Source organism: Neopelma chrysocephalum, unplaced genomic scaffold (assembly GCF_003984885.1).
Source record: "Neopelma chrysocephalum unplaced genomic scaffold, ASM398488v2 Primary Assembly neopelma1_23b, whole genome shotgun sequence".
NCBI classification, from domain to species: domain Eukaryota; kingdom Metazoa; phylum Chordata; class Aves; order Passeriformes; family Pipridae; genus Neopelma; species Neopelma chrysocephalum.
Window position 1 is genome coordinate 2,120,988 of NW_020897692.1, and position 9,235 is coordinate 2,130,222.

Genomic DNA, 9,235 nt, shown 5'->3' on the forward strand with positions numbered 1-9,235 from the left:
GATAGCCTGAATCCAAGAACTCTGGAAACATGATGGGAAAAGAGGTGTCAGGAGGGAAGGAAATATTTAGCTTTCCTCAGGTTTATCAGGAGTCATGCTTGCCAGTGGATGTAGAAGAACTCATAAGCTCTGGAGATCTCTCTTCTAGTCCTTGCTTTGCAGATGGGCTCGTAGGTCTTTTTGACCCGGTCACGTCTTCCATGCCTTTCCATATCTGTTAATACAATTAATAAGAATTATTCCTTTCACGAAGTACTGTTTGAACAGTGTAATGCAAGATCTGTTATTATCACTATTTACAACATTTGTTCCAAAAGTACCATAGTAATATTTTAAATCATTTGACTAGAAACAATGAGAATAGCTGAACTGAAACAGAATATCTTGGCTTTGAGAAGAACACATCCTTTAGAGGACAAAAAGAACAGATTTGAATGTCAACAGGATGCTCCACATGTTGTTCAAAACTTTTTAGTCTTGAAGAAAGCTTTCATCTGCTTCTCATCCCTTAGTTGTTCAAGGAGGTTTCCTTTGTTTTGAACCACTTATCTATTGCTACAAGACTTTGCCTTTGTACTGAAAAGATTCTTCCACCCTTGCAGATAGACTAATATTCAAAAGGCTTAAGTGATTGGCAGCTTTATGCTTTTTATATAAACTAATCTCCTGACATCTCCTGATTTAAGTACGGTTTTCCCTGGCCTACATCTTCACACTGCTTGCAATATCCTTGCTTGATCTAAGTGAATGCAAAGTGAAGATAATTCAACTTTCTGTTCAGGACAACGGCAACATTTTAGTTATGTTCCTCTTCAGTCTGTTCTGCTGCCAAAAAAGTAAAATTGAAGGTCAAAGAACATGTAGAAAGAATTCTACTTTTTTTTACTTACCTCTTCAGACTTCCTGGAAGTCACCATATCTTGTTGAGATACAGACGTATTAGGCAGAGTGTGGGAAATGGGAATATGCAGGCCACAGAAGGTGCAAAGTGGTAGACCAGAAAAAAAAAATACTTTTTGCACATCCTTTTGCCTTTCTGCAATGTGGTTCTGGAATTTCTCAATGAACTTTGCAAATTTATTCAGTGTTACATCACATAATTAAAATACCTTTTCTTCCAAATTTTCCTCGCAGTGGCAGATCTCAGTCTAGAACTGTGCTCCTTCTCTTTAACCCTACTACATGACTCTTCTATCAACAGTTTTGTCTTTAGCAAATCTGTTTGCTGTATTTATAGATAAAGTAAACCCTAAATGCTGCAAAATACTGAAAAAATTCTAGACCAAAATTTTGAGATACACACAGTTTTTGTGCTATGCTTTAATCTGAGTCAGTCTGATTGTATGTAGATTTTGATGCAGTTTCACTTCTTGCTGATATAGATCATATATTTGTAATCTTAGGTAAAACTAACGGTAAATAATTACAGACTTTTTGAATCAGCAAAATTCTGCTGGATTTAATGCCTCTCATGTCCTCAAGTTTCTCTTCTCCATGATATAAAGATAATATTCTTGTGTGATATCTTGTTTCAGAAAATAGAAGAGTTGAATACTTTATTATATTACAGTTCTGTGATACTTTCACTGTACTATTGAACCAATCATATTCACCACCAGTATTCATTTTATATGAAAAACTGAAATGTCCCATGAGTAAGTTCTGAGACCTTTTATGTGGTTACTGTTGCTACGGAAACCACATCCTTGATATCCATGTGTCCAACATGTCAGTCTCATTTTGCATCTAGCTATCCATGAGCCAACACTGCAGTATGGAGTAAAAAAAAAAAAAAAAACAAAACACCAAAACTAAAAAAAGAGAGAGAGAGAGGTGAAATACAAAAAAAAAAAAAAGCTGAAAACTGTTTTCTATAAAAATGTATTTGCATACCTTGGAGTTAATTCTGAGTCCTTCCATGTTACGTCTGCCTTGGTTTTGATAGACAATAGTTGCTTGCAATAGACCGAAAAACAGTCTGTATAAGATGCAATAAAGGTTTCTCATAAAACAGCAAACTATATTCTGTGCTAATCATCATCAGGCAGGAAGTTGGTCCTTTCTGAAGTTCCAGTGAGGAAGATCAAGTCCAAATAGCCATTCTTGAAAATATATTTTATACAATATTCTACAGCACCAAAAATAAATGATTGGCACTACAACAGAAACACAATGCTTTCTTTCATTTTAAATCCTTAATGAACTTTAAACAAACTTTTTTTTTAATGAATTTATATACTCATCATCATATTTACTAAACTTATAATGCAGCATGCTGAATTTTAATATGTTGTAGAAACTTTTTATCTGAAAGTCTAATAGTGTTGTTCTCATGACAGCCTAAATGATTTGGAAGCATAAGACCACTTAGTCTCTCAGAGGGCCAAGATGCAGATTTTTGGGTATGCTGCTCCTTGAAATTCCAAGAGCACTGGGTGACTAATAGGCATTTACACTTCAAAAATCTCATTATTTTTTCAGATGTACCTACACTGACCAATGTGTCAAAGCAGTGTGTCAAAGACAACAGAAGCAGCTCTAAAGAATCTACTATATCTAAAAGCACAGTTAGGTGCTATGAAGGAATACAGCATAGCTGTGTCTGTCTAGCCTATCCCTATGCCTAGCACAATTCCTTTCTGAAGCAGTGTCATTATTTAAAAAAAAAAATATATATAAAATATAAAAAATTTTTGGCCTGTATTGCCTACTTTTATTATCCTATGCTGTTTGGCTCTTTAGGGTCAAATATTGAGTAAGATCTGTGTTGTGCCAGTTTTCAGTTGGATTGTTAGTATGGGTACATGCTTCAAATACTCATTTAGGGTCAGAGCACTGTAGGAAAATTCAGTTTGGAAGAGACCTCAGGAGGGTTCTAGCCCAACCTATAGCTCACAGCAGGGCCAACTCTGATGTCAAGTGAGGTTGCTCAAGGCTGGTTGTGTCTCACCATATCATGAAAACGTCCAAGGATGGAGCTTGGAGGCTGCTTTCCAGGCAGCTTATTTTATTACTTTACTGTATTCATGGTGAAAATGCTTTTCCTTATCTCTTCTTTTGTTCCAGTTTAGGTCCTTGCCTCTCATCTTCCAATCAATGTGCTACTGTGAAGAACCTGGATTAGTCTTCTTGATTACTACCCAATAGGTACACCATGGGCTGCTGGTAGGGCTGCTGAAACTACGTATTCCCCACAATGGACAAGTTGAGCTCTCTTAGTTGTTTTGCATGGGACAAGTACTCCAGAACCTTAATGTCTTTCCTGTGCTGTGGGGCCCAAAACTGCACACACTGCTCTATGTGGCTGAAATATTTTTAAGTGGTTACACAAATCTTAGGATTAAGAAATTAATAACCAAAAATCGCAGTAGAATTTCTCTCTCATTCTTTCACTCTTATGTGGTGTTGTAGGTCTGCCTAAGCATTAATTTAGGGATCAGAAAAAATTCCTTCTCTATTACTGCTAGCTGGTCTGAAGTGACATGGAAAAAAGAAGATCTGGAATCCATCTGTGGTAACCTTCTTTGTGTGAAAATGGCATAAGAATGCAAATTTAAGCTGAAAACTAAAGGGGTAGCTCACAGAGACTGATCACAGGTCTACCAAGGCAGGAACTTCTAATCTGGCACCAGACTCCAAACAAATGCTTGGCATATTGCCATTAGCTGTAGTTTACTATGCCCCTCCTTCAGTGGTAAACTAATGAAACTACGGCCCATCGATTAAATCTCTCTCTATGGCTCTTGTTCATTCATCTGCATATCCTGTTCAACCCTTTCCTAGGATGTGCAGTTAGCCTGAGTGCTAGCAGGCTCTGAAGCCTAAGACATTAAACATGAATGTTATACATGTAAACAAATAACAAAAAAAGGAACAATAGGTAAAATAACAGCAGAGAACTGAATGTACTAATGTCAAAGTATTGACAGGAGGTCAGACTAAATAAATATGGAAATAATATGACTGTATGGAAAATTGCATAGTTATTAATTTCTTAAATTTGGAGAGCTTTGGTTTTTGATTCTTATACCATTTGCTAGGTCATGTAGCACTATTTTCGGAAGCAAACTAGTGTACTCTTGATTTGGTTAAATATAGTAATTCCTAGGTTCCTATGTGAGGTGGTTGCCCAATACACCTCTCCTAAAAGTTTGCGTGCTTTAATTGGTTAGTGTCTGTCCATACTTCAAGAGCATACATTTATCAGTGTTAAAATACAGTTTCTTTCCCTGCTGCACAACGAGGTGCACAGTGGTGCTTTACTATGTGACTAGGACTCCTGGGCATTATGACATTATAAATTATAGACCACAATAGAAAATGCTTTAATGGTACACTTTGCATAATCTTAGTTAAGTGAACATGAATTGGAATAGCTTTTAATTTTACAAGCATAGCCTTTGTTGACATGATCTCTATTGTATGAGTCATTTAGTTATGCAATGTTTCAGTTAACTTGTTTCTTTTTTTCCCTCTCAACACCTTCAGAATGCATTCTCCTCCCAAGATTTTTTGAAAACTTGTTTTCTCTTTTCAACATGTATTTATGTGAAACCTTTTTCCATCATACTTATGCAGGGGTTATATCTGAAGTGAATGATGTCAGCATATTCCCGGAGATTAGTACAACCTTCAAACTAAAGCAACTGCAAATGCTTAGCCCCAAGTTCCTTACAGGTTTTGCATTACTAAAATAGATTGTACAGGAACAAGGACTGTTGAATAAGGAGTGGAGAAAGGTCTCCAGTGTCAGAAAAATGTTAATACATGGCCAAATGGTCAAAAAATGGATTATATTATAGTAGCAGAAAAGTTGTTTTCCATTACAAACACAGAAAGGTTAGGAAAATAAATTCATCTGCTTTTAGAGTCTTGGAAACTATGTGCTAAGACTAAACTGTTTCTCTTTTTTGAGTTTGCCTTGAAATGCTGGATGAACATAAAGATCTCTTATCCTATATGTAAGATGTTGGAAAATGTCCTCTAGAGAAAAAATGACATGGTATGGCAAACAGATGAGTAATAACTTAATGTTTTCATCTCAGCTGATGTTTCTTGCATAGGTTCCTATATCACCAAAGGTTTCATTATGAATATGAGACTTGGATGAAGCATTTCAACAGTATCTATTTACAAACACCATGTTTCCTTTCATATTTTATGTTAAAACTACAGATTTCCTTTGCTTCTCAGAAAATCCATAAAATAACCACAGACCTTGCACCATTAAGTAAATCCTTTTTGAGAGTTAAATGTGAATATTTTTTTCCCACAGTTTTAAGTGAAACTAAAACCCACGTCCCATTTTTAAATAAGGTCTTTGTAAGATCTTTGGGATACCTTACAAGTTGTGAAAAAAACTGGGGAGCCAGTGGTTTTGGTTTCATTCCAACTGGAATGCCTAGTGACCATCTGCCAATTGAATTCAATCCAGCACTCCTCCAGTAGTAAAATAATCAATAGCAGTAGAAGTAATAGCTGAGTATCAAATTGAATAATGGCTTGTAGTCTAACCTGATGACATCAGTATTCAATAATTCTTGAACCTTTCAACTCAGACTGAAGTTTTCAAACTTCTACTTTTGGCCAATATGCGTTGGGCTTTTTTTCAGGTTTTTTTTTTATTTGTTTGACTTTGCCTGTAGTTTTTCTTAATTCTTTTCCAAAGTTTGAAGGGGAAAAAATTTAGGTTTTTCAAGTACTGAAAAATTGAGGAAAGACACTCTTGATGGTAAACAATTATCATCACATTTTTTTATAATCATTCTACAGCCAAAACAGCTGGGGATGAAAGTTTAAATTTGGCAGGAAAACAGCACTAAGGAGAAGTGCTTTTGAGTGTTCTGGAGAAAATTGGTTTCAATGTGATTTAGTTATAGACTTTTGAAACTCCATGTACTGAGCATGTAACACTAGTTTCTCATTAAGTTTCACAGGTACATTCTTCAATGGACAATTACATTAGTTTAGATGCAAAAGTTTCACCTCAGGACATATTTACTTTACATAATCTCACAGAAAACCTCTCAGCCCTCTGCAGTGGGGTATTCTCCAGAAATATATATTCACGTCAGATAAATGTGATTCTTTATTCCAGAATGAAAATAAAATAATCCAGAGGCCAAAATATTGCTGCTAATTCATGTTATGATTTCAAGTTGACTGTAATGCGTTACTTTTGTGCCTATTATTCGGACAATAAAATAGTGTGCTTCACTTCTTTATTTGGGGTTTCAATCTTCTGAAAAGCTATAGGTTTCAGCCATGCAGTTTATGCTTTGAAAGTTGAATTATTTTTGTCTTTTAAGACATATCATTCTCTGACTCCTGAAGTGTTCTCTTACATAAAACAGATTGCTTGAAGGCACACAGATGACTTTAAATATTTCTGCACTTCACAGTGAATTGCTCATTCACCTGAGTGTTTAACTATGTCAGTGTATTCAACATTATCATATTTAATTGGATGGTTCAACAAGATAATATGCCAGTGCACACAGAATTCAATGTATTATTGGCTCACAATAAATAAGGCAACTCTCAAATAAAACACAGGGGATTTAGAAAGAAAAAATTATGTATAATTGAGAGAAACATGAATGCATTGATGGTTTGCTAAAGGCTGATAACTTATCAATTCTTACAAATTTGAAAATCTGTAAATTTGTAAAAATAGGGCCATGAAAGAGAATGCATTTAAATACCATAATTAGGACAGACAACTGCAGTCTCCATCGTTGGTGATCCATTTCATACCCTGAGTTACATATGCAGAATATTTAAACTGACTCATTTGTTCTCTAAAGGTCCAAAGTTTTATATTTTAAAGCCATTGGTCTCACTTCTTAAAGGGCCTCCTTGAAGGAGGATGCTGGTGCCAGCAATGCAGCTATTTTCTGTTTTCCGAAGCAATCTGCAGTCATTGATTGCCCTGATGTAAGACCAATGTTGAGCCAAAACCAAGAAAAAGGGATGCTAAGAAATTATGCTAACAGAAACAATTCCTCATCACTCTGTGAAACTTTTGCAAAAATAGGCTATATCAACATTACTCAAAGATATCAGTAGATCCATGGAAAATAAAGCATAGTCCGTCATAGTCTTTAGGCAAATAAAACTTTGCTTAGACTATACAAAATCAGGTTCTTTAACTTAGATGAGCAGTAAAACTGTAACCAGGATGTTTAAGAAATTATTCCCTTTTCCATCCTTTCTACTGCACAAATTGATCATGTTCATTCTCAGTTAAAAAAAAAGGCTGGGGAAGAAGAATTTTTCAGCTAAACACTAAGCTATCCTGAAATCAGAGATGCTGCTTTTTGTCCTTGAGGTAGAGTTTTAGGTGTCTCATTCTGCTTATCATCCACTACTCAAACTCCCCAGAAACATTATTGCTGCAGTGATGCACTAGGATTTTTTTCCTTAATAGGTTGCTGAAATGAGTAAACAGCATCTGCATCAGGTGTATTATCAGAGTTGTGGAGATATGAAAGTCCAAAGCGTGAGTAAAGTGTCCACAAAAATACTGCAATGGTATCACATGCATAAAGTACCAGGTATGTGTATTTGATTTTCTGGCACAAAAAAGATTGGGGGTTTTTTGGAAAATAGTTTTTTTGAAAGCCTTTTTTTGTCTCAAAAGACAACTGATACAAAATTCACAATAAGAGCCAAAAATAAGACATATAATGTAATAAAATTGAGTATATGCCTATAAAAGCTCAGGGTTGCAGCCACAGATAAGTGTACAGTGATGTTCATGTCATACTTTTTCCTCTATAAAGTGTTCATTTTATATCATTGTTTTTTGAATAGAAGATGATTTAAAAATAAAAATTTATTGCATATACAGACTAGAATAAGACACACTAGGACATGAATTGGTAGACTGTTAATATACATCTTAGTCAGTCAAAGGCTCAATAATTAAATGTATGTGAGTTGTGTAGCATAGGATACTGATGGGCACTGAGCTTACTGCTCTGTTCTCTGTACACTTTGGGTGCCACATGTAAACAAGTCTACTGCAGACATGAGTGTTTATTTATATACTATGCCATGTCATCTATGTCAGATATGCTGTGAATTCTCTCTGTATACATACATACATGTAGGTATGTTCACAGAGGAATATTTCAGCTCTTAAGACTTGCTGGAACATTTCAAATGAAACCACTTCTCACTATTTATCAGCAAACTTTATTGATCTCTACAAAATATTTACTGATGTTTAGATTTGCCTTTTACACTATATGTCATGGACAAGTTTCTTCAAACAGTGTATTTAACATAGTCACATTCAGCATCTTGCTACTGAAGTTCACCCTAATTCCATTTTGTTTCATTCGGTCAGAATGTTGAATCGACTTACCTTTTCAGGTTTGACCACATCATATCTACTTCTGTTTAATGAGTTCATTTTGTGCAACTGCATCTGAAATTCTATGCAACAGAGAAATATTCTGGAGACATTTTTTTCCTACTTCACCCAAGAAAAAGAAGCAATTGTTGCATTGCTATATTCTAGGTTAAGCTACACATCTATACAATTCTAAAGTTTTTTTCTTTTTATATTTTTTTTCACCAGAAGACATTGGAAGGAAATTTCTAACCATCAAAGAAGCAAGATTTTGAAACAGCTTTTTGAGGGGACAAGGAAAAAAACTAGTCACCTTTAAAAAAGACTCATAATTAGCCTAAATAAAGGAGTATTAATCTTGCAATAAAAGAAGACAAAATGCATTGACATAAGGACTTCTTTTATACATGTTCCTGCTGTGGCTCATCTAATAGTCATGTATTAAGGTTTCTATCACGCTCAAAATTCAATTACAAAACATGTATCTTTATGATACAGTTTTTCTAAAACAGGTACCTTTAGCACTTACATGTTCTATTGGTAATTTATCTGTAAACCATGAAAACCTTTACCCTCTTTTCCATCATTTTCGTCTAATCTCCCTATCTTTATCTGTTTAAATAAGTAATTTCATACATATTTGAAATATATATAGGTATGGATACTGTATTGGTTAGAATCATGACTCAAAAGTTTTCAGTAATAGATCCAAAATTATATAGTACCCTGTCCCAATCAAGTTAAATCCTGATATAAAGGCTATCTTCTGCTTTTCTATCTGACTTATTATTAGTCACTTGTATCATCATTTAGAATATGCAAAAATTAGCAGTGAGAATTCAGTTCAGTTACTTAGATTATCATTAACTAGTCAGA

The 9,235-nt window shown here is 34.8% G+C and overlaps 1 long non-coding RNA gene across 1 annotated transcript; it reads left to right on the top strand.

The window, feature by feature from the left end:
* Positions 1-3,061: 3,061 nt before the first annotated feature.
* LOC113972853 lies at positions 3,062-8,740 on the top strand. Its single transcript, XR_003536037.1, has 2 exons — positions 3,062-3,147; positions 8,588-8,740. It is a non-coding gene; the product is annotated as an uncharacterized LOC113972853 (long non-coding RNA).
* The last annotated feature ends 495 nt before the right edge of the window (positions 8,741-9,235 follow it).